The sequence below is a fragment of the Vulpes vulpes genome, chromosome 11 (assembly GCF_048418805.1).
Source record: "Vulpes vulpes isolate BD-2025 chromosome 11, VulVul3, whole genome shotgun sequence".
NCBI classification, from domain to species: domain Eukaryota; kingdom Metazoa; phylum Chordata; class Mammalia; order Carnivora; family Canidae; genus Vulpes; species Vulpes vulpes.
This window is the reverse complement of record NC_132790.1, coordinates 55970009-55997169: the sequence shown is the minus strand read 5'-3', so window position 1 is coordinate 55997169 and position 27161 is coordinate 55970009.

The following is a 27161-nucleotide window of genomic DNA, read 5'->3' as shown; positions in this document are numbered from 1 at the left end:
AATAGGATCCAACAACACATTAAGAAAATTATTCACCATGACCAAGTAGGATTTATCCCTGGGACACAAGGCTGGTTCAACACTCGTAAAACCATCAATGTGATTCATCATATCAGCAAGAGAAAAACCAAGAACCATATGATACTCTCATTAGATGCAGAGAAAGCATTTGACAAAATACAGCATCCATTCCTGATCAAAAACCTTCAGAGTGTTGGGATAGAGGGAACTTTCCTCGACATCTTAAAAGCCATCTACCAAAAGCCCACAGCAAATATCATTCTCAATGGGGAAGCACTGGGAGCCTTTCCCCTAAGATCAGGAACAAGACAGGGATGTCCACTCTCACCACTGCTGTTCAACATAGTTCTGGAAGTCCTCGCCTCAGCAATCAGACAACAAAAAGACATTAAAGGCATTCAAATTGGCAAAGAAGAAGTCAAACTCTCCCTCTTCGCTGATGACGTGATACTCTACATAGAAAACCCAAAAGCCTCCACCCCAAGATTGCTAGAACTCATACAGCAATTTGGTAGCGTGGCAGGATACAAAATCAATGCCCAGAAATCAATGGCATTTCTATACACTAACAATGAGACTGAAGAAAGAGAAATTAAGGAGTCAATCCCATTTACAATTGCACCCAAAAGCATAAGATACCTAGGAATAAACCTAACCAAAGAGGTAAAAGATCTATACCCTAAAAACTATAAAACACTTCTGAAAGAAATTGAGGAAGACACAAAGAGATGGAAAAATATTCCATGCTCATGGATTGGCAGAATTAATATTGTAAAAATGTCAATGTTACCCAGGGCAATTTATACGTTTAATGCAATCCCTATCAAAATACCATGGACTTTCTTCAGAGAGTTAGAACAAATTATTTTAAGATTTGTGTGGAATCAGAAAAGACCCCGAATAGCCAGGGGAATTTTAAAAAAGAAAACCATAGCTGGGGGCATCACAATGCCAGATTTCAGGTTGTACTACAAAGCTGTGGTCATCAAGACAGCGTGGTACTGGCACAAAAACAGACACATAGATCAATGGAACAGAACAGAGAATCCAGAAGTGGACCCTGACCTTTATGGTCAACTAATATTCAATAAAGGAGGAAAGACTATCCATTGGAAGAAAGACAGCCTCTTCAATAAATGGTGCTGGGAAAATTGGACATCCACATGCAGAAGAATGAAACTGGACCACTCTCTTTCACCATACACAAAGATAAACTTAAAATGGATGAGAGATCTAAATGTGAGACAAGATTCCATCAAAATCCTAGAGGAGAACACAGGCAACACCCTTTTTGAACTTGGCCACAGTAATTTCTTGCAAGATACATCCACAAAGGCAAAAGAAACAAAAGCAAAAATGAACTATTGGGACTTCATCAAGATAAGAAGCTTTTGCACAGCAAAGGATACAGTCAACAAAACTAAAAGACAACCTACAGAATGGGAGAAGATATTTGCAAATGACATATCACATAAAGGGCTAGTTTCCAAAATCTATAAAGAACTTATTAAACTCAACACCAAAGAAACAAACAATCCAATCATGAAATGGGCAAAAGACATGAAGAGAAATCTCACAGAGGAAGACATAAACATGGCCAACAAGCACATGAGAAAATGCTCTGCATCACTTGCCATCAGGGAAATACAAATCAAAACCACAATGAGATCCCACCTCACACCAGTGAGAATGGGGAAAATTAACAAGGCAGGAAACAACAAATGTTGGAGAGGATGCGGAGAAAAGGGAACCCTCTTACACTGTTGGTGGGAATGTGAACTGGTGCAGCCACTCTGGAAAACTGTGTGGAGGTTCCTCAAAGAGTTAAAAATAGACCTGCCCTACGAACCAGCAATTGCACTGTTGGGGATTTACCCCAAAGATTCAGATGCAATGAAACGTCGGGACACCTGCACCCCGATGTTTCTATCAGCAATGGCCACAATAGCCAAACTGTGGAAGGAGCCTCGGTGTCCATCGAAAGATGAATGGATAAAGAAGATGTGGTTTATGTATACAATGGAATATTACTCAGCAATTAGAAACGACAAACACCCACCATTTGCTTCAACGTGGATGGAACTGGAGGGTATTATGCTGAGTGAAATAAGTCAATCGGAGAAGGACAAACAGTGTATGTTCTCATTCATTTGGGGAATATGAATAATAGTGAAAGGGAATATAAAGGAAGGGAGAAGAAATGTTGGGAAATATCAGGAAGGGAGACAGAACATAAAGACTCCTAACTCGGGGAAACGAACTAGGGGTGGTGGAAGGGGAGGAGGGCGGGTGTTGGAGGGGAATGGGTGACGGGCACTTGACGGGATGAGTACTGGGTGTTTTTCTGTATGTTGGTAAATTGAACACCAATAAAAATTAATTAAAAAAAAAAAGAAAAATAGTATTTTGGATATGACACCAAAAGCACAGGCATCAAAAGAAAAAGAAAAGACAAATGGATTACATCCAATTAAAAAACTCCAGCATACCAAAGGAAACAATCAACAAAGTGGAAAGGCAACCTACAGAATGTGATAAAATATTTGCACATCAAATATCTGAAGTAGTTAAAAATCTAAAATACATAAAGAACTCTTACAATTCAATAGCAAAATAAGATGAAGAAAACCTAAATTATCCAATAAAAAATGGTCAAAGGATCTAAATAGACATTTTTCCAAAGAAGAAATACAAATAATAGGTATATGAAACAGTACTCAAAATCACAAATCACCAGGGAAATGCAAATCAAAACCACAATGAACTATTACCACACACCTGTTAGAAAGACTATTACAAAAATTATATATATATATATGTGTGTGTGTGTGTATAAATGCATACAATATATGTAATATATACTATACATACAAATACAAATATTTGTGTGTATGTATGGATCAGGTGTTGGCAAGAATGTAGGGAAATGATAAACCTGTTCGCTGTTGATATAGAATATAAATTTGAATATCCACTGTAGAAAACAGTGAGGAGATTCCTTAAAATATTAAGTATAGAACCCCCAATTGATCTATATGATCCATCAAGCCCACTTCTGTGTATATACAAAGGAAATGAATCACCATTTCAAAGAACTATCTGCATCCTCCCTTTACTGCAGCATTATTCACAATAGCCAAGACATGGAAGCAACCTAAATGTTCCTCAAAAAATGAATAAAGAAAATACTGTATTTACATACAAATATTATTCAGTCTTAAGAAGAAGGAAATTCTGCCATTTGTGACAAAATCAGTGAATGCAGAGGACATTACCCAAAGTGAAATAACCCAGTCACTAAAGAGCAAACACTACCAATATGATCAATGAACAAATATGATTCCACTTATATGAAGAATCTAAAATAATAAAATTCATACAAGCAGAGAGTAGAATGGTGGCTGCCAGTGGCTGGAGGGAGGGGAAATGGGGACATATTGGTAAAACATGTAATTATCTTTTTTCTGTGTGACTTATTTCATTTAGCATAATATTCCCAACATCAAGCCATGTTGTTGCAAATGGCAAGATTTCATTCTTTTTTTTTTGGCCAAGTAATATCCCACTATTATATAATACAGTGTATAATATATTAATATTCCATTATATGTATATACCACAATTTCTTTGTCCATTCACCCACTGATTTATCTACTAATGAACATACAGGTTATATCCATGTCTTGTCTTTTGTAAATAATGCTGCAGTGAACATGAGGGTTTGGATATCTTTTTGAGTTACTGTGTTCATTTTTAAAAAAGATTTTGGTTATCTATTTGGCAGAGAGAAAGAGACAGTGAGAGAGAGCACAAAGCAGTGGGGGAGGGGCAGAGGGAGAAGAAGAAGCAGATTCCCCCCTGAGCAGGGAGCCCAATGTGGGACTTGATCCCAGGACTCTGAGACCATGACCTGAACCGAAGGCAGATGCTTAGCCAACTGAACCACCCAGGCATCTCCAGTATGTTTATTTTCTTTGGATAAATACCCAGAAGTGAAATTATTGGATCATATGCTGGTTCTATTTTTAATTTTTTAAAGAAATCTCCATACTATTTTTTCAGAGTGGCTGCACAAATTTATATTCACACTAGCAGTGCACAGGAGTTTCCTTTTGTCCACATCCTTGCTAACATGTGTTATTTCTTGTCTTTTTCATAGCAGCCGTTATAGCAAGTATGGGTGATATCTCATGGTTTTGGTTTGCATTTCTCTGATGATTAGTGGTGGCGAGTATCTTTTCATGTGCCTGTTGGCTGGCACATGTCTTTGGAAAAAATGTCTGTTCAGATCCCCTACTCATATTTTAAATTGGATTTTTGGGTTTTTTTTTATTTTTTTGTGCTTTTTTTGCTATTGAATTGTATGAGTTCTTCACATATTTTGCTTATTAGCCCCTTATCAAATATGTGATTTGCATATTATTTCTCTTATTCAGTGATTGCCTTTTCATGTTGTTGATGGTTTCCTTTCTATGCAAAAGTCTATTTTTTTTTAGTTTGATGTAGTTCTACTTTTTAAAAAAATATTTTATTTATTTATTCATGAGAGACACAGAGAGAAAGAGAGAGAGAGAGAGAGAGGCAGAGTCATAGGCAGAGGGAGAGCAGGCTCCATGCTGGGAACCCGATGTGGGACTGGACACGATCCCGGGTCTCCAGGATCACACCCTGGACCAAAGGCAGTGCTAAACCATGGAGCCACCCAGGCTGCCCCAGTTCTACTTATTTTTGCTTTTGATATCAAATCCAAAAAAAATTATCACCAATACTCATGTCAAGAAGCTTGCCCTCTATGTTTTCTTCTAGGATTTTTATGATTTCAGATTCCATTCAAGTATTTTATCCATTTTGAGTTAATGTTTGTGTGTGATGTATGATGTAAGATAGATCCAGTTTCATTCTTTTGCATATGGCTGCCCAGTTTTCCCAACACCATTTATTGAAGAGATTGCCCTTGCCACACTAGATATTCTTAGTTCCTTTGTCATAAATCAATTAACTACATATGTTTTGGTTTCTTTCTGGGCTCTCTATTCTATTCCATTGATCTATGTGTCTATTTTTATGTTAGTACTATACTGTTTTGATTACTAGCTTTGCAATAGAGTTTGAAATATGGGAGCATAATGATTCCAGCCTGTTCTTCTTTCTCAAGATTACTTTGGCTATTCAGGACCTTTTGTGGTTCCATACAAATTTTAAGATTGTTCTATTTCTGTGAAAAATGACATTGGAATTTTGATAGGGATTATATTGAATGTGTAGATTCTTTGGATGGTTGGGAAATTTTAACACTATTAGTTCATTAGCATGAAATATTAACCTTGCTTCTTTTATGAATATTTTACATTTTTCAGGATATAGATCTTTTACCTCTTTGATTAAATGTGTTCCTAGGTATTTTTTTGGTGAAATTGTAAATGGGATTGTTTTTTTAATTTCTGTTTTTGATAGTTCATTATTAATGTATAAATATACAACATAGTTTAATTTATTGATAATAACATCTACATCATTGTGGATATAAGGGCTATGCAAACTAATATATGTAGAGTACAAAGCACAGGGCTTGCCACATTTTTATCATCATGGAATTAATTTAATGTATAGGGCTCTTTAGCTGTCTACACAAGTGAGAAAAAGTGTATCCCATTATATGTAGAGATATATTTAAAGCGCATGTACACATATATACATACATTTAAATATGACTTAATATGCACAAATGCATGTATAGATAGATAATAAATGAACATAAATATATATCTACAGAAAAATATGTGTGGAAGAAAGTACAATGATTATGATGATTATGATATTGTTCCTGGGTTTTTTTCTTTTGATTTCCCTATACTTGCATATTTCTGCAACAAACATGAATGACTACTTGTATAAAATTAACATATTTATTTAAAAATGATGATCAAGATCCATTAATTTGATTTCATGTTCTGCTAATGTAGTGTGACCCAGAGTTTTCAAAAACTGCTCTATTTCAACCTTCCATCTGTCACTTATCTCTTTTCGTAAACTCAGTAGATACTAAACATTTTCAAAAATCCTCCAAGACCAGGGAATTGGCCACCTCCATCCATTCAACTTCAATCATGCTTAATTGTAAGACAATTCTTCCTTATTATAAACCTTTATCCATTGGTGCTGATTCTATTTTTGGATGCTCTGATAGTAAAACTCATCTTTCTTCCACAGGATAATCTTTCACTTTTAAAAAGCACAAGGGACCCCTGGGTGGCGCAGCGGTTTGGCGCCTGCCTTTGGCCCAGGGCGCGATCCTGGAGACCCGGGATCGAATCCCACATCAGGCTCCCGGTGCATGGAGCCTGCTTCTCCCTCTGCCTGTGTCTCTGCCTCTCTCTCTCTCTCTCTCTCTCTCTGTATGACTATCATAAATAAATAAAAATTAAAAAAAAAAGATACATTTTTGGGATCCCTGGGTGGCGCAGCGGTTTGGCGCCTGCCTTTGGCCCAGGGTGCGATCCTGGAGACCCGGGATCGAATCCCACATCAGGCTCCCGGTGCATGGAGCCTGCTTCTCCCTCCGCCTGTGTCTCTGCCTCTCTCTCTCTCTCTGTGACTATCATAAATAAATAAAAAAATTTAAAAAAAATTAAAAAACACAGCTACTATATCCCTCTAATTGTTCTCTTTTACAGACTAAATATCCCTAGATTCTTGCTTGCTCCTGATGCCTGGGAAGAACTACTTACTTACACTTGCAGGAAACCCTAGTGAAAATATCCTATATTCTTATCAATACAGAAAATGAAACTTTCCAAGTAGTAATCATGATGCATCCCAAAGTAGCAATAGATAGAGCCATGTGTTTAGATGGGGAGAGGGGAGAGCAAAAATGTGATATGTCAGTATATAATGTAGACATTTTGGCAGAAGAAGTTTTCCTTGAAACTCACAAGATTTATAATTTCTTAGAAAATATAAACATCAAAAAAAAGAAAATATAAACATCATTTTCTATTTATCTGCTCATTTACAGCAATATAATTCTTGGTTATATTGTTTTGCACTATTTAAAAATAATGTACTAGTTCTTATTGATTTCTTCAACACCATTGATTCTTATTAGCTCTTTTTAATTTTTTATTGGAATTTAAAATTCAATTCTGTTCTTAATCAGTATTTCCCTTGCTTACCTTGGCCTCATTTAACATGCATGCCAATATAAGTAATATGTCTGAAAAAAACCTGAAAGATAATTAAATTTTTATTTACAGTGCTTTATGCTGCAGTTAGTTTGTTTGGTTTTTCTATGATATACTCCAAGTCTTGACTTACATACATTTCCTTAGGCATCAATTAGCAAAAGGGCAATATAAAAATGATCTTGGAATACTGAATTCAGTGATCTTCATAGCTTTTCTTTCAGAACTTATTCTAGTAAACTTAATATAAAAATGTGTCTGTTTCCATATTCTGTTGGGATTGTGGTAGAAGCTAGGTTGGAGAATTTGTCTAACTTCATTTGGACAAGAATCAAAGAGCTAGAACTCTCACAGCATTTAATTTGGTTGTTGACCCAAATACCCCTCCTCCTGCCCAATGTCACTTCCTCTGCCTAAAATATTGGGGGGGAGAATAACTTGCCTAACATTATGTAGCTAGATAATTGCGGAGTCTAAGTCATTCAATATTGGATTCTGCTTTTCAGCTTGAATATCCCACCCATGTAAGAGTGCATCTATGTAACTCTTCCTTAGGAGGTACACTTCTTTAGAATAGAGGCTCTTGTATTATTTCCACCATGTATCCACCAAAATGTTTCTCATATAACATGTGAGTTCTTTAACAGCAGGGATTGTTGGATCTTTTAACCTGTGTCATTTCAGAGTCAAGAATAATATACTTTGTTGGATAGATATGCAGGTTGAAAGATTGGTAGATGGATGAATTTAACAACATCCTTAATCTGCTTTCTGGTTGTGAAACTAGCTTTTTATCAAGGCTTTAAAACAGTGAAAGGTGGAGGCAGGGCAAGATGGTAGACTAGTAGGGTCCCCAAGTCACCCGTCCCCACCAACTTACCTAGGTAACTTTCAAATCAGCCTGAAAACCTACGAATTCAGCCTGAGATTTAAAGAGAGAACAGCTGGACCGCTACAGAGAGAGGGTTTGCGCTTCTAACAAGGTAGGAAAATGGAAAAAAAGAAAAAAGAAAGAATCCGGTGGGGGAGGGGCCGCGAGGAGCCGGCCGAGGCCCCAGCGAGAGCCTCGGGACGGGGAAGCCCCGCCCGGAGCAGCAGGAACTTGACACGTTGGCACCAGATTCTTCCCCGACCGAAGGGCGCTCGCAGGGACCTCGGGCAGAGCCGGGTGGGGGGGGGAGCCCCCAGGGTCCCGGGGTCACTAACACAGGAGGTGCCCGGGGGACAGCGCCCCGCTGGGCCTCGGGAGCAGCTCAGGCCGCGGCTCCGGGTGGGGGGGGGCTGCGCCCTGTGCCTTCGGGAGCCGCCCGGGAGCGATTCCAGCAGCGCAGGCCCCGGAGCCCAGGGCGCGGAGGACACAGCCCACGACCCTGCGCTCCCCCGGGACGGGCGGAGGCGGAGAGGACACAGGACAGCGAGGACGCTCCTGCCCTGGGGCGCCCCCAAGCTGTGCAGGTCGGCGCCCTCTCCCCATCCCCAGAGCATCCAGGCCCGTGCAGACTGGGAGCTGCGGGAGTTACTGGGGGAGCTGACTCCAGGGCTGGGGAGCTGGCCGCCGCCAGTGGGGTGGTTCCTCCGCGTGTCACCCTGTGCCTGGGACGGAGCGGGGCCACCAAGGAACAGGGGCCTCACAGGGTAAACAGCTCCCACTGAGCCGTGCACCTGGCAGGGGGCGGGGCAGCTCCCCCAGGTGCACACACCTGAGAGTCAGCACAGCAGGCCCCTCCCCCAGAAGATTTCAGGTTGTACTACAAAGCTGTGATCAAAACAGTGTGGTACTGGCACAAAAGCAGACACACAGATCAATGGAACAGAATAGAGAACCCAGAAAAAAGGATATTCTCTTCAATAAATGGTGCTGGAAAAACTGGACAGCCACGTTCAGAAGAATGAAACTAGACCATTCTCTTGCACCATACACAAAAGAGAAACTCAAAATGGATGAAAGATCTAAATGTGAGACAAGATTCCATCAAAATCCCAGAGGAGAACGCAGGAAGCACCCTTTTTGAACTTGGCCACAGCAACTTCTTGCAAGATACATCTATGATGGCAAGGGAAACAAAAGCAAAAATGAACTACTGGGACTTAAGATAAAAAGCTTCTGCACAGCAAAAGAAACAGTCAACAAAACTAAAAGACAACCTACAGAATGGGAGAAGATATTTGCAAATGACATATCGATAAAGGGCTAATATCTAAGATCTATAAAGAACTTATTAAACTCAACAGCAAAGAAACAAACGATCCAATCATGAAATGGGCAAAAGACATAAACAGAAATTTCACCAAAGAAGACCTACACATGGCCAACAAGCACATGAGAAAATGCTCCACATCACTGGCCATCAGGGAAATACAAATCAAAACCACAATGAGATACCACCTCACACCAGTGAGAATGGGGAAAATGAACAAGGCAGGAAACAACCGATGTTGGAGAGGATGTGGAGAAAGGGGAACCCTCTTGCACTGCTGCTGGGAATGTGAACTGGTGCAGCCACTCTGGACAACCATGTGGAGGTTCCTCAAAGAGTTAAAAAGTAGAGCTACCCTGTGACCCAGCAATTGCACTGCTGGGGATTTATCCAAAGATACAGATGCAGTGAAACGCCAGGCACCTGCACCCCAATGTTTATAGCAGCAATGTCCACAATAGCCAAACTGTGGAAGGAGCCTTGGTGTCCATCAAAAGATAAATGGATAAAGAAGATGTGGTCTGTGTATACAATGCAATATTACTCAGGCATCAGAAGAGACAAATGCCCACCGTTTGTTTCCATGTGGATGGAACTGGAGGGTATTATGATGAATGAAGTAAGTCAATCAGAGAAGGACAAACATATGGTCTCATTCATTTGGGGAATATAAAAAAATAGTGAAAGGGATTAAAGGGGAAAGGAGAGAAAATGAGTGGGAAATATCAGTGAGGGAGACAGAACATGAGAGACACCCAACTCAGGGAAGGAAAGGGAGGTGTGCAGGGGTTGGGGTGACTGGGTGATGGTCACTGAGGGGGGCACTTGATGGGATGAGTATTGGGTATTATACTATATGTTGGTAAAATAGTATTGTTTACCCAAAATTAAATGTCACTGGGTGTAAGTTCCAATAAAAGATTGAAAGTACCATATTTAGGGGGTGCTAGATGATGCATCCAGTCAAGCATCTGACTCTTGATTTTGTGTCAGGACCCTGAGGTCAATCTCTAGGTTGGGCTCCATGCTCAGTGTGGAGTCTGCTTGAGATTCTCTGTCCCTCTCCTTTTGCCAACGCCCCCCCCCCATTCATCCTAATTCTCTCTCTCTGTCAAATAATCTTTAATAAAGTAAAATAAAGTAAGTGCCCATCACCCAGTCACCCCAACCCCCGCACACCTCCCTTTCATTCCCTGAGTGACAGGGTGACAGGCACTGAGGGGGGCACTTGATGGAATGAGCACTGGGTATTATACTATATGTTGTAAAATTGAACTCCAATTTAAAAAATATGTAAAAAAAAGAAATATGAAAGTCAAAAAGGAAGAAACTTAAAAATGAAGAGCTGGTAAAATATTGTAGTTAAGGTGGGATAAGAGAAAAAATATTGGAAATTTTTAGTCTGATATAAAAATGAGTCCTAATGGAAATAGGAAAAAAGATTAAGAAAAAGAAAAAGGGAAAAAAGGGGGCCTTCTAGTTCTATATACTGTATTTCCTCTTTATTCCCTCTGTCCTGGAGCTTTCCAGTGCTGCTTGTCAATAAACTTGCTCATCCCCTGTCCTTCCAGCTAGTCTTCTGGGGGAGGGGCCTGCTGTGCTGATTCTCAGGTGTGTGCACCTGGGGGAGCTGCCCCATCCCCTGCTGGGTGCCGGGCTCAGTGGGAGCTGTTGACCACATGAGGCCTGTGTTCCCCAGTGGCCCCGCCCCTCCCAGGCACACAGTGACATAAGGAGGAACAGTACCACTGGTGGCAGCCAGGTCTCCAGCCTTGGAGTCAGCTCCCTGCAGTAACTATAGCAGTCTCCCAGTCCGCACTGGCCTGGATGCTCCTCTTCTGGTGGCTCCCGAAGGCATCAGGGCATAGACCCCTCTGTCCAGACCTGCCTGCCTAACCTACCAACTTCTCCCAAATAACCCTGAAGGGCTACAGCACTCCAGCCCTTTACTGAGATTGGATCGTGGTATGGGGTGTGCTATCCCCTGGGCGCCCCTCCTCCAGGAGTGACTCTGGGAATCTGGAGGCTTCCCTGCCCCTCCTGTGATCCTGCTCAATTTCCCTGCTGAGCACTTTTCTGTCTGGGAAGAATTCGGAGTGGATTTTTAATGTTCCCATGTCTCAGAGGCTGGGCTTTCCTGTCTTGTAGGCTCCTGCTGCCCGGCCTTAGCCCAGCTCCTCGTGGAGCCCCTCCCCAACCCGATTCTTTTTTATTTATTTATTATTTTCTGCCTTCCTACCTTCCTAGAAGTGAAAACTTTTCTCTCTGTGGCATTCCAGCTGTTCTCTCATTAAATCTCAAGTCAAATTAGTAGGTGTTCAGGATGATTTGAAAGTTATCCAGGTAAGTTGGGGGACCAGGTGAGGTGAGGACCCCTCATCTTCTGCCATCTTGCAGATGTAAACAATATTATCATCGGGATCATACTAACAAGTATTTGTCAATTTACAAGAAAAATGTCCAATCATCAAAATCAATAAAAATAGGTGTAAAATTATCATTTCATTTTTCCTCTACCATAAATATTTGTTTTGCTTAGTTTAAATTTTTTACTGTTGTTGCTGTTCCAGTTTGTTTTAAAAACAGCTGGATAAGAAGGGATAGGGAAAGATCATTTCAAATTTTCATGCATTGATGGGTACTATTATATCTATTTTCCCTTTAATCAAAGATAAATCTGACATTCGTGGGGAAAAGTAACTTACCTAAGGACACATGGCCGATCAAACTATTGATCTGGAATTTAAGTCCAGATACATCAGAAAATATACTTTTCCTCCATTCATAAATAAGCATCCTTTCTTCCTGGGTTAGTAAGGACTCTTTGGGTTGGAATAAACAGAAAGCCAACTTAAGCTGGGTGTATTTAAATATCTAGGAATACTTTCTTACAAATAGTAATGGACATTTAAAATAAGTTATTAAGCTGATGCTTCAATTTTTTTAAAGATTTTATTTATTTATTCATGAGAGACATAGAGGAAAGAAGAGAGATAGGCAGAGGGAGAAGCAGGCTCCCCACAGGGAGTCCAATGTGAGACTTGATCCTGGGTCTCCAGGAGCATGCCTTGAGCCGAGGGCAATTGCTTAACCACTAAGCCACCCAGGCATCCATGATGCTTCAAATTTTATCACTAGAGAAGAATAGCATCTCTAGCTCTAGTTCCGGTCTGAGAAATCATGGGTAAGATTTCTGACCCCCAGTGGTGTTGTAGCCACCTGTGTACCAAACAACAGGTCAGTATTGTAGGTGCAATGATTATAGCAGAGATGAATAAATCCAAAAGGAACATATATTTGTATAAGTGTGAGTCTGTGTGTGAGCAAGTGTGTGTGTGTGTGTGTGTGTGTGTGTGTGTGTGGTGTGGAGAATGAGAGAGATGAGAGGGGTTGAGATCAAGTAATAGACACCCACTACAACCAATTCTAAGTTTAATCATGATCCAAGGAGCAGATTAATAACAAACTTATTTTTAAGTCCCAAATTATTTACACACCAGCGTACATAGATTTTGATTTAAGGAAACCTAAATGTTTATGATTTTTTCTTTTAACATGTATGAAGAACACAAAAATTTGATGAAGAGGAATTGAAATGCCTGTCTCAAATTGTCAATTAACAGAAAGCTCTATTTATGTTTGAATTATCTAAACATTTACCTAAAATTTTAGTTTTCTGTACTGTTAACTGCGTTACAATTACTCATGAATACCCAGCCATGTTTGCAGTTGATTCTTAAACTTTTCTGTACACAGACAACAGCTCTCACTTCACAAATGTTCCATATTGTCTGTCAATTTCAACACAACAATCATCAATGCCCGTTTTAAAGTTGCAGTTTAACCTTGTACATTTTGGTGCGAGTGTCAAACTGAACTAAAAGGATATCATTGCAGTAACAGAGCTATTATTTCCGGTATCCAAGAGTGAAGGCACAATTATAATTGTTAACAATCTGGAGTGCTTTTAAGAGCTCTGCTAGAAAGCAAATCACTGTGGAGTATTAAATCTTTCTGTAATCTATTTTTAAATTTCTGTCAAAATGTAAGTAAAGGAAAAAAAATACTGTCGGTGTTTATGTCATTCCCTAGGGTCAAATACCCTAACCATGGATAGGAGTGCTTGGTGCTGATAGCTTTTCCATGGTATGCTTTGTCAAAGTTCACCCCATTTATTCTGGGAAATGGTAATTAATGGATTCTGTGTTCCTTTGTCCTGTCTGAAGGCTTAGGGGCCTACTTGAAACAGGCATTCTTATACAAGAGTTCTGTTTACTGTACCTCAATAATAGCTCAGTATTTTCAAAGGAAAATTCACAAAGAGAAAAAATAAATGTGCTGAATGGAGGAAAGATGAAATTGTTGACAATATAAAAGTGAGTGTCAGAAAAGACCACAATATTGAAGTTGTTGGCAGATTTTTAAAAAGTCCTTTCATAAAAGTTAAGCAAAACAATAATGTCTCAGGCATTCTGCCAAAGAAATCCTGAGTGGACATATCTTTTTTTCATAGTAAACTTTCATGAGAATGTGAACTTTATGAGTCTGACACTTCTAAATTATATTCAGTGTCATTTAAAAGAGGATAAATTCCAGCCAATTTTGGAGCATATGCAGTATTGTGTTGCTAGTGCCATTCATTAGAATCTTCAGGCATTATACCAGATTAAAAATCTAAAATGCCAACTGTCATCAGATTTGTGATCAGTGGGTTCTGCACAACAGGTGAAGCTGTGGGACACTTAAAAGTCACAAAATGGCAACCTAACTTCCTCACCTCTCAAAAATATTCTTGGAAGCATATCTGAATCAAAGGAGTCTTGTTTTCCATGGATATCCCTTGTAAGGCTATTTTTTGGTCCACCTACTGTGTCTTGTGGACACAAAGCCAAAACATGGTTTCCTTTGTCATCTGTGATGGCCATGATCTTTCAAATATATCTTTCTCATAAACTCCCGACACTCATTTTGAGAGTTAGAAGTTAATTACCCATAATAATGAATGGTAACTTGGAGGCACATGGTGCCTTGACTATGAGTACTTCATGGAGATTTGAGACTAAAGACTGTAACAGAATAACTACTGAAAAATTATTTTCCTATCTCCAAAACAGACATAGAGGGATATAATGGAGAAAATGACATACATTAGACCTCACCAGTTTCAAAAAGGAGCCTTCACAATTGGAGACACCACAAGGAACAGCCATGATCTGAGGACACAGCAGCAACCATATAGAAACAGTGCCCAGAGAGTAATGCTTCAAATTGTATAGCACTTTACCATTCGTAAGGCATTTTCATGTTAGCTCTCTTGTCTAATTCTCACAAAGATGTGATAGGTGATAGGTGGTAGATGATAGGTGTTATTAATCAATTTTACATTAGAGAATATTAAAATTCTGTACTTAACTGGGAAGGTACTGTATAGCAGGGAAAGATGCAGGGTTGGGAAGAAAATACATTCGCAATGAATCCTAGATTTGTCACTATGTGTGTGACTTAATCACTTAAAATCTCAGGATTTTGTTTTTACACCTGAAAATGATGATAATACTATTCATATCTTGTGCTGTCATCCTCAGATAACCTTGTAAGCAGAGTACTCTAGACTTTCTAGATATTTTTGTTTTGTTTTGTTTTTCCTCTTGGTGGGAGGTAGCATAGGGAGTCAAATCCATTGACTCACGAAAGAAAAGTTTCATGGTTTGTGTGGCATGTCGCAGGCAGGTCCAGATATAATCTAGGACTCCTTTTATAGACCTGAAGTCTGTCACTGGCAGGCCAAATCTGATAGGCTCCACATTCCTCAGGTAGGTCTCATAGAGCCCCTGCTTTATGAACTCAGAGTTATCAGTCCTTGTTTTATACTGTGAATGACTTGATAATGAAGCATTCTTTCATATTTCAAGCCACTTAAATTAAGATATAATATGGGATTTAGGTCTCGGTGATTGTTGGATGGATCAACTGACTTATCTATTCATTTAAACTATGATCAACTAAGTCTTTGCAAAACATGCCAGGCATAATGTCTGGCATTTGTAAATGTTATATGATTTGATTTCCCTCCCAAAATGTGGTCAACTGCATATTTTGCATATTTCATAGTAAAAGATAAATCTAAAGTCTTCTGGAAATCGGGGATAGCTATGATATATTATCTTCTTAAATAATGAATAACCAGATCCTACAAGGCAAACAGTTGCTTAGTTATTGAAAATTGTCCAGCTTCTTTCAAGAGCTATATGACTATTTGAATGTTGCTCCATTTAAAAGACATAAAAGACACTGGCAATACTGCCAGTGATTCTGAAATAGTCACAAAGAACACATTAATCTCTAAAGTGCCTGATGTACTCTAAATTTCTTGGTGTCACATAAACTTTTTGTCAGTTGATTGGTTGGACACAGGGAACTTGGAACTTATACAGGCTCTGGTTGGTAGGGTAGGCCAGCCTGAAAGTATCAGGATGATATGTGAGCATTTTTGATTGCATGGATACATATGACTTTTTTTTTTAATTTTTATTTATTTATGATAGTCACAGAGAGAGAGAGAGAGAGAGAGAGGCAGAGACACAGGCAGAGGGAGAAGCAGGCTCCATGCACCGGGAGCCCCATGTGGGATTCGATCCCGGGTCTCCAGGATCGCGCCCTGGGCCAAAGGCAGGCGCGAAACCGCTGCGCCACCCAGGGATCCCAATACATATGACTTTTAAGAGAATATTTGATTATCTAAACTTAGAGTAAGTAAATGGAAATGGGGAAGATTAAAATAACATATAGAGGTTTTGCAGTCAGTTTTCTTTGCTGCATTAGTTTTTCCCTGGTCCTATTTGCAAGGAATCACTAGATTGGGAAATAGGCAAATTCCTAAAAATATAGACACTCTGGTGTAAGTGCCCAAAACTCACCTTGTAAATGTAAGATGTGAGGCCTAGCATAGGCAAAGACTTATTTACTAAAAACTAGGACATTGGTCTAAATTTTATTTTATTAGTCTCTGGACAATTTTGAGTCCCAGGATATATATACATTAAATGAAAAAAATAAGGAAAATCATGGATTCTAAACTTTTTGTGCTTTTAGAATGAAGAAATCTAATGTATTTTGTTGTTGTATTCTTTTGTATAAAAGGAAAGATTCTGAGTGTTATATCTGTCCTAAAAGGAAAGCATTAAGCTAACCTGGCCCTGCTAGGAAATGTAACAAATCTTGAATATTCATATAATAAAAGGCTTTAAAACCATACTTTATTAAATTAAAAAATATAATTTGCATAGATCCTTGGTCAAACACCCCCTTTTCCTTTTTTTGAGGGATTTTCTAAATAAATTATTAAAATAAATATGTAAGTAAATACAATTCTTTCTAATTCAGTTATAATGTTTTTGCATGTTTTAAAATGACCACTTAGAGAAGAGCTATAATTATGATTCACAAAGAGGATAATGCTCCTGGAGAAGTTCTTAAAATGGCAAATTACTCTTGTATATTTACCAAAGTGGGACTTTTATTAAAAAATCACTTGGTTAGCCAGGATGTAGCTGCTTAATCTTCTTGAAAACTGTATTTCTTTTTAAAGTAAATTATATAGTTTACAACTTAATTAATTAGAAATTAGAAAGTATTTAACTTCTTTCTCTTTTATATAATGTAATGTTTTCCAAATTGTGTTTCTTTTCTGTGGAGACTAGAATCCTGGAAGACTTTCTTAAATTTACAGGGGCATAAAAGAAAAAAGATCCTACAATCAAATTGAGGAATACTTCCACATTACATTATTCTTTTTGAGATTCATAAAGCATCTGAGGGTTAAAGAAGCTTGGATACATCTTCATTTAAAACCAATTTTATTTAAATCCGAAGTATATTCCATATGCTTCCATTATTCTTTACCAGCAATTTTATCTGTATCTTCTCACACCTGTATAGTGGCAGCACCAACATTGATCTCTCCACTTCTGTTCAGGTCCCCTACTATCCACTACACAACTATTGATGTGCCATTTTAAAATATAAATAAAATCTCATCATTTCCTTGCTTAAAACCATTTAACAATTCAGGTACTTTTCATTGTATTTCAGCTAAAACTATATCTTTACTAGGTCTTCAAGAATCTGTACCTGGGGTTATAATGTGAATCCTGATTTCTTTTTTCTTTTCTGTGACACAAATGCCTGACTTAAACTTTGATTGCTCAGATATCCATTTCAAAGATAATTATCTTGAGTAACCTGTTACCAATCACAACTAAATGAAAGCTAGTCCACCTCCTCTCATTAAAGCTCCTTTTTTTCTCAGAGATGTTGGTTAAATTAGATAACTGACCATTTAGGCTTTTTCTCACACTTAAATCCCCACTCTTATGTTTTAAATTCATTTACAGAGAGAATGCCCACAAAACCTTAGACACCCCCCCCCCCCACCTTCAATCCCAATAAAATTAAGGCTCCAGGACCATGCTTAATCTATCTCTCTCTACCTTTGCCTTGCTGTATGGTCCTTTGTGTGTTATGTAATTTCCAGGTCTTATATGTAATAAACTTTTATTTTTTCTTAGTTTCCTGATGGTTGTTTCTGAAAGGCATCTTGCAATCATGAGAATCACATAGATTGATCAAGCAGTAACATTGGTTTGGAAAGGGGAGATGTCTGTGGGAAGCTCACTGGGGCCTGGATGAGTGCCTCTAGACATTTCTAGCACATAGCTTTACTATGGATAGACTGAGACACAAAACAATGGTACTCATATTTGAAACATGCACCAGAATTGTGTTACATTTCTAATAAGCTCCCAAATGATCCTCCTGATGGTGCTGCCCCAGGAATCACAGTTTTAGAAACACTTTTCTCATATTATTGGGTCCCTCTTTACATCTCTGACTTGGTCCCCCAAACTCTGCCCCCCTGTGAGTAGGAACCAGCCACACCGAGTTTCTTTCAAGCATCTGAAATCTCTTGTTGTAAACAGACATGGCTGATTTCTGTCTTCAGATTGAAGGACAAATATCATAACTTTAGACTCATATTGCCTGACCACTGTTTCTAATTTTTTTCTCCTATCTTAGCCTGTAGCGATTCCTTTTTTCATATCACCCTATTTTATTAAACTTATAGCAATTATAACTCTGAAATCATACAAATACCTGTCAATCTCACTATAGTGTAATCCTTGTGAGAACAGGAATCTTGTCTTTTAATGCTATGTTTTTAAGGCTTAACTTGGACATAGACTCTTATTTTCAAAGAACATCTGTTGCTAGATTATGGGACACTAGTATTTTAGAACAGAATTTGGAAAATGTTGATTATACTCGATGGGAAAATAGTGCTTTAACTTCTGACATATAGCTGTGAAGTTACAGAGCAGTCCACAAGACTACCCTCACTTCTGGCAGTGACTGCTGAGTTCAGAGATCCCCAACACCACCCTCAGATTGAATAATTTGCCAAAGAATACTCTCAGAGCTCACTGAAAGCTATTATACTTACAGTTAAGTTTTTGTTTCAGTAAAAGAACACAGATTAAAATTAATCAAGGGGGAATAAACATAGGGCAGAGTTCAGGAAAGTTCCAAATAAGGAATTTCCAATTGTCTTTGGTGTAGTTATAAACATCAGCACCTCCCAGCAATGATGTGTAGCAGTACACATGAAGTACTGCTGACCAGGGATCCTCATCCAAGACTTGATGTCCAGAAGTTTTATTGGGGCTTGATCACATAAATATGGTTGACTTTCCATGTGGCTGGGTTTCTAGCTCTTCCAGAGTTAAAGCAGATGCTTCATGGCCTAAATAACTTACAATAAATTGTTTAATGTGCAGTGTGTCCCAAGAACCCCAGGTAAATATACTCTTACCAGATAAGACATTCCAAGGATGTAAGGATCACTTTCTAGGAGCTGAGGACAAAGGTCAGAACTTCCTTTGGGCATGGCTAAGTCTTTACTGCACAGTAGCTTTACAAATTGAATAACAGCATATGCATGTCCTTTCAGCACACAGAAATGCCTTTGAGAAGGTTGTTTACCAACTAATTCTTCCTTTGCTCATACAGTTACTCATTTGCTTGATATTATACTTATTTTATGCCAAACTAAGTCCTTTTCCTCAAAGAGCTCAGAATCTTATAAAGAATACAAACATGCAAACAATTGTTATAAAAGAAATACAAGGGTTTGGGAGTTGTACAAGGACTAAGCAACTTAGACCAGGATAGTGATGAAAAGAAGTAGTCAGACAAAGATATTGTGGTACTGTGTCTTCCAAATTGTATAGGAATTTTGGATCTTGGTTTATAATCTATGACATGAGGCAAGAAAACTATGTGGTTGATATTTCTGTAATGCCTCTCAATTCATTTACACCTCCTTGTAAACACCTGTTTCTGTAATCCCCTTACACATGGACCCTGGGCTTGCCCATGTGGTTTGTAGATACTTGAAAGTCCTTTTTCATTTTGGACTTTTTTTTTCTTGATATTATTTGAGAACACTGTGTAAATCAGCTTGAGCTAACCTGTTAGACTACAAAAGACCACAGGGAAGGGATCCCTGGGTGGCTCAGTGGTTTATTATCGCTTGCCTTCAGCCCAGGGAGTGATCCCGGAGTCCCAGGATTGAATTCCACATCAGTCTCCCTGCATGGAGCCTGCTTCTCCCACTGCCTGTGTCTCTGTCTCTCTGTCTGTCTCTCTGTCTCTGTCTCTGTGTCTCTCATGAATAAGTAAATAAAATCTTTAAAAAAAAAAAAAGACCACAGAGGAAGAACCAAGTCACTCTGGATAATAGCCTCTCAACCACCAGACAGATACATGACTGAGACCAAAACAGATCTTTCTATCATGAGCCCACTCACCCACTGACCACAGGGCAGCAGAAATTGGCCAAGGGGCTTGGACCAAAAGAATAAACCACACAACCAACACATTTGTGAGTTAAATAAAAAGGCTGTTTTAAGGCATCAGTTTTGTGGCTCCTGTAGATTGTAAAATCATAATATTTTATATTTCTAGGTCTAAACAAGTTTATTCTAGTCTGTACAGGTGATAAAGATGAAATAGGTCAAAACATTTTGGTAATTTTTATTTCAGGTAATATGTCATCTTTTGTGCCTAATTGTTTTTTCATTGTGTCATAATGTCCTCGTAAAAATGTTCTTATATATATAAAAACAAATAATAAAGAGCATAATTAAAGGGTCCAAAAATAAAGAGTTTTTCATGATATGATCTAGAATATTACTTGCTTCAATTTTTCATGCCTCACTGGTGTCATACTCTAGTAAAAGTCTCCAAAGTTATAAATAAGAATGCAGTAGTCAGAATGCAATTATAAACATTCTCTTTCTAAACCGTAGCTTGTTAGCAAAACACATTAGTTAAATTATTTAAAAATCCACTCAGTGTTTCAAGTTTCACTCTATTCAAATGTTTTCTCACCCTTCCAGAACCTATCTGTAAAGAAAAGTGCGACAACTTGCCTGAGAAGAAAAAATTAAAATGTTTTGGTGTTGTATTGAGAAAGAAGAAAATATTAAATATCTTGCAGAAAACAGTTTCCAGAGAAATCTTGGAGTCCCTGGAGGTCCCTCAGATAAGTCTCCAGTAAACATCTGAACTTTTCAAGCATTATCTAAGGCAAACTGAAAAGTGAAACCTTGAGAGAATTTTCTCCACTTGCTTCAGCCTTCTTCAGGTGTATCCAGAAGTGCTGACATCTTGCCTTTCACTGAGTTGCCAACTTGAATTTTGACATGAGGCCCGATCCCCAAAGCCCAAGAGAGAGGAGAAATAAAGCCTTCTGCAAAACAAACTTGATGCTGGAGAGATTTCCCAGTGGCTTTAAATACACTGTGGAGTTCAAAATATGTCTCTTTGAAGTAAGTATTCCATCTAGCCATTTACTGTTTAAGATTTAGTAATCAATTGTTGTTGTTGATGTTGCCATAAATTTGGAATCCCTGAACTCCATTTAACAATTTTCCTTTTAGAGAAGCCTTGAGATGGCATGTTGATTTGCTGTGTTGGGTTTTGATGATCGTTGAGAATGGTTATTTTCAGCCTACTTGTGTCTTGAGTTCCTTGTTGATAATAAATGTTCTATAAGCCCACTTTCTTTCCATTTTGATCTCAGGTCTCCTGTGCAATTGTAAATGGTTGTATGAAATAAACCAAGATGTAGGCTATAGAATTTTGATTAAAATTGAAATATAGCCCAATGTCATGTGGTTTTTCAGAGCTATCAACTGTCTTTCCTGTTGGAAAGATATATGTACATATGAAAAGGTATTTACATTCTATTGAGTGTTGTGTTAGACACTGCAGAATGTTTCCTCTCTTAATCCTTTCAACTATTTGGTAAAAAGAAAATTATAATCAGAAATAATTAATAAAGACAAGAAACTACAGATGCTAGATAAATAACTTGAAATTGAAATAGACCATAGATTAAGAAAAAATACAAATATTTAGTTCTTATAAATACCTTAATTTTAGGAACATATCCTTCCAATAGATTTCACTAAAGCCTTAGAAGGTCAGTGCTCACTATTGACTCCCTCTTTTAGTATTCAAAAGAAGCAATAATGCAATGTATATGTATATATATTGTACATATATTTGGCTATTGCTAGTAACTTTTTAAAAATTATAAAATAATATGTAATTATATACAAATTGTCAAGCATTGAAATGGAAAAGGAAAGAGATATGTTTATATAAAAATTACTTAGGAGTCATGTGTTTGAAATTATGGTCTCTAGGGGCACCTGGGTGGCTCAGCAGTTAAGCAACTGCCTTCTGCTCAGATCGTAATCCTGGGGTCCTGGGATCAAGTCCTACATCGGGCTCTCTGCATGGAGCCTTCTTTTCTCTCTGCCTATGTCTCTGCCTCTCTCTGTGTGTCTCTCATGGATAATAAAATAAAATCTTTAAAAATTAAATAAAATACAATAAAATTACGGTTTCTAGAATATTGCTTGACATATTGCTTGATTACATTAATTTTCTTCTAATATATTATTTCATTTCTTTTTTACTTAATGTATGAAATTATAATTGTAAGAGCTTAATGAATTATCACAAAATGAACATACCAGCAAAACATCACCAAAATAAAGAAGTAGAATATCAGAATAGAATATTCTGTTGTTCCAGAAGCCTTCACATCCCTTATAATTCTTACCTCCTTCTTCCTGTCTACTCTCATCATCATATTCCATAATTAAGCTTTGCCTGTTTTTGAACTTCAATAATAGAAATAGGCTACATGTGTTCTTTTATTTATAGATTTGTCTGCTTGGCATTGCATTAGAGATGTACCACCATGTTGTTGTATCTAAAGTTAGTTCATTCATTTCATTGCTATATAGTCCATAGAATGAGGATACTACAATGCATTTATTCACTCTATGCTGTTTTGCTGCTATAAATATTCTTTGGTAGATGCAGGTGCACATCTACCTACACACATAAAATTCCATAGGGATATATGATTGAACATTGATTCAAAGGGCAATGCCAAAAAAAAAAAACCCCAAACTTAGTAAAGTAGTTGTACATGTTTATAATCCTACTAGCAGTATGTGGGAGTTCTGACATTCCATTTCCTCACAAATGCTTGGTGTTCCCAGTATTTTTAATTTTAGTCTTTCAGACAGTATGTGATGAATATCTTCTTGTTTTTATTTAAATTATTCCTTTAAAATGTGCAATTTTTCTATGTTTATTGATAATTTGGATAAAGTTTTTATTGAAGAGTTTATTAAAATCCCCTAACCATCCCCTAACCATATTTTCTATTGGATTGTTGGGTTTTTGTTATTGATTTGTAAGAATCCTATATATTTGGAATTTTACTTAGTTGCATATGCTGCAGATATTGTTTTTGCCTTAGTGTAGGCAAAATGGGGAGAAGAAGAGGTTGTGATTAAGTGGACTCTTTTTTTAAAGATTTTATTTATTTATTCATGAAAGACACATAGAGAGAGAGAGAGAGAGAGAGAGAGTCAGAGACACAGGCAAAGGGAGAAGCAGGCTCCACGCAGGAAGCCCGATGTGGGATTCGATTCCCGGTCTCCAGAATCATGCCCTGGGTGGAAGATGGTGCTAAACCACTGAGCCACCTGGGCTGCCCTTGAGTAGACTCTGGAAGGTCTTAGCATTATATTACAAGTATGGTGGGCAGGTTTTGATCATGGAAACTATATCCATTCACAGTTTTTAAGGATCCTTTGGGGCACCACTAAAATACAAAGCTGAGGCAATATAAAGTAGAGGCAGGAAGACCAGTTATAGTATTGATGTTTCTGAACTTCTCTTTCCGGGGATATTTTATACTTTGGTTCAAAAACCCATAATTGCCCCAAATTGGAAGTAACTGAGATGTCTCTCACTAGGCAAATTGATAAACTGGGATACATCCACACAATGGAATATTATTTGACAATATAAGAAACAAGCTATTGAGCCATGAAAAGAATTGGAAGAAACGTAAGTGCATATTGTTAAGTGAGTGACTATGTTTGAGTGAGTAAATGAACCCAAGGGTAAAAAAGCCAGCCTAAGGAGGCTACATACTGTAGGATTCCAACTACATGACCTTCTGGAAAAGACAAAAACTATGAGACAATAAAGAGGTTAGTGGTGACCAGGAGTCAAGGTGGGCATGGGTGAAGAATAGATAGGTGGGGCAAAAGGATTTTTAGTAGATGAAATTATTCTGTATGCTAGTGTAGTGATGGATACATTACATTATATGTTTATAACAAGGGTAAACCCTAAGATAAGTTATGGATTCTAGTTAATGTTCAATATTGGATTACTAACTGTAAAAAAGATATCCCATCAATGGATGATGGTAATAATAGATTAACTTAGAGAAAGACAGGGAGTATATAGGAATTTTGTACTTTTTTAAAAAAAGGATTTATTTGAGAGAGAGTGTTAATATTATTAAAGGAATAAAATAAAGAGAAGATATGAATATCCAATTAAAAAACAATGGCAATAAACATTTACAAAAATGTTCAATCTCAATAGTAGAAAAGGAAATGAAAATTAAAACAACAATAATGAGATACCACTGAAACCCATTTGGACCACAAAGATTAGGAGAGATAATATTTACTATTGAAAGTAATTGAGAAAATGGGTTTTGCTATATGCTATTGGGGAAAACCAATTGATACAGACATTTGAGAATAGTGTCTGACAATATATATTAAAATTAAGAATGTCCAAACTTTAAAACTAGAAATCTCATCTGTGAAAATCTACCTCTCAAATATAAAAGTGTGCATGAGTAAAGAATGTATATAAAATATGTTTGTTACATGTAGAGGGATAAAAATACATATAATGTATGTAATGTATGTATAATGTTTTCTGTTGCTAGAGAAATGGTAGAATAAATTGTGGTTTGGTTATAAACTAAGTATAGATTTAGAGAAGTAGTAACAATATGATCTCAACAAACCTAAAAACAGACTTTAAAAAGAATTCTTTATTTAAATTCAATTTAGTTCACGTATACTGTATTATTAGTTTCAGGGGTAAAATTTAGTGATTCATCAGTTGCACATAGCACCTAGTGCTCGTTACATCAAGTGCTCTCCTTAATGCTCATCACTCAAATATCTCCCCTCCGCTGCCTCCACTACCCTTAGTTTGTTTCCTAGAGTTTTAGCTTCTCTTATGGTTTGTCTCCTTTCTTTTCATCTTATTTTGTTTTTCTTCCCTTCCCCTATATTTATCTGTTTTGTTTCTTAAATTCCATATATGAATGCAATCATATGGTATTTGTCTTTCTCTGACTGACTTATTTTGCTTTGCATACCTTCTATTTACATCACTGTTATTGTAAATGGCAAGATTTCATTCTTTTTGATGGATGAGTAATTTTCCAGTGTGTGTGTGTGTGTGTGTGTGTGTGTGTGTGATGTTTATATTTTCTTTATTCATTCATCTGTTGATGTACATCAGGGCTTTTTCCATAGTTTGGCTATTGTAGACATTGCTGCTATAAACACTGGGGTGCAAGTGCCCCTTCAAATCGCTGTGTTTGTATCCTCTGGATAAATAGCTAGTAGTGCAATTGCTGGGTCCTATGGTAGCTCTATTTTTAACTTTGAGCAACCTCTATACTGTTTTCCAGAGTGGCTGCACCAGTTTACATTCCCACCAAGAGTGTAAGAGGGTTCCCCTTTCTTTGCATTCTTGCCAACATTTGCTATTTCCTGAATTGCTAATTTTAGCCATTTTGACTGGTATGGTTACTACCATCTCCTTATGGTTTTGATTTGTATTTCCCTGATAGCAAGTAATGTGGAGCATTTTTTTTTCATTTTCCTGTTAGCCATTTGCATGTATTCTTTGGAGAAATGTTTGTTCATATCTTCTACCTGTTTCTTGAGAGAAATTTTTGGTTTTTGGTTTTTGGGTGTTGAATTTTTTAAGTTCATAGATTTTTGGATACTAACCATTTATCAGATAAGACATTTGAAAATATCTTCTCTCATTCCTTAGGTTGTATTTTAGTTTTGTTGACTGTTTCCTTTGCTGTGCAGTAGCTTTTTATTTTGATGAAATCCCAGTAATTCATTTTTGCTTTTGTTTCACTTGCCTTTAGAGACTTATCTAGCAAGAAGTTGCTGCAGCCAAGGTCAAAGAGGTTACTGCTTGTCTTTTCTAGGATTTTGATAGATTCATGTGTCACATTTAGGTCTTTCTCCATTCTGAGTTTATCTTCGTATATGATGTGAGAGATTTGTCCAGTTTCATTCTTTTGCACGTAGCTGCCCAATTTTCCTAGTAGTATTTATTAAAGAGGCTGTGATTTTTCCAGTGGATAGTCTTTCCTGCTTTGTTGAAGATTACTTGAGCATAGAGTTAAAGGTCGATTTCTGGGTTCTCTCTTCTGTTCCATTGATCTATGTGTCTGTTTTGTGCAAGTACCATACTGTCTTGATGATTACAGCTTTGTAATAATACAGCTTGAAGTCAGGAATTGTGATGCCCCCAGCTTTGGTTTTCTTTCTCAACATTCCTCTGGTAATTCAGGGTCTTTTCTGATTCCATACAAATTTGAAGATTGTTTGTTCCAGCTCTGTGAAAAATGTTGGTAGTATTTTGATAGGGATTACGCTGAATGTATAGATTGCTCTGGACAGCATAAACATTTCAATAATATTTATTCTTCCAATCCATGAGCATGGGATGTTTTCCCATCTCTTTGTGTCTTCCTCAATTTCTTTCATAAGTGTTTTGTAGTTTTTAGAGTACAGATCCTTTGCCTCTTTGGTTAGGTTGATTCCTAGTTATCTTATGGTTTTTGGTGCCGTTGTAAATGGGATTGATTCCTTAATTTATCTTTCTTCAGTCTCATTGTTAGTGTATAGAAATTCCACTGACTTCTGGGCATTGATTTTTTATCCTGCCATGTTGCTGAATTTCTGTATAAGTTCTAGAATTTTGGGGTGGAGTCTTTTGGGTTTTCTACAAAGGCTATCATGTTGCTACAAAGAATGAGAGTTTGACTTCTTCTTAACTGATTTGAGTGCCTTTTATTTCTTTTTGTTTTCTGACTGCTTAGGCTAGGACTTCCAGTACCATGTTGAACAATAGTGGTGAAAGTGGACATCCCTGTTGCATTTCTGACTTTAGGAGAAAAGCTCTCAGTTTTTCCCCATTGAGGATGATATTCAGTGTGTTTTTTTGTATATGGCTTTTATGATATTAAGGTATATTTCCTCTG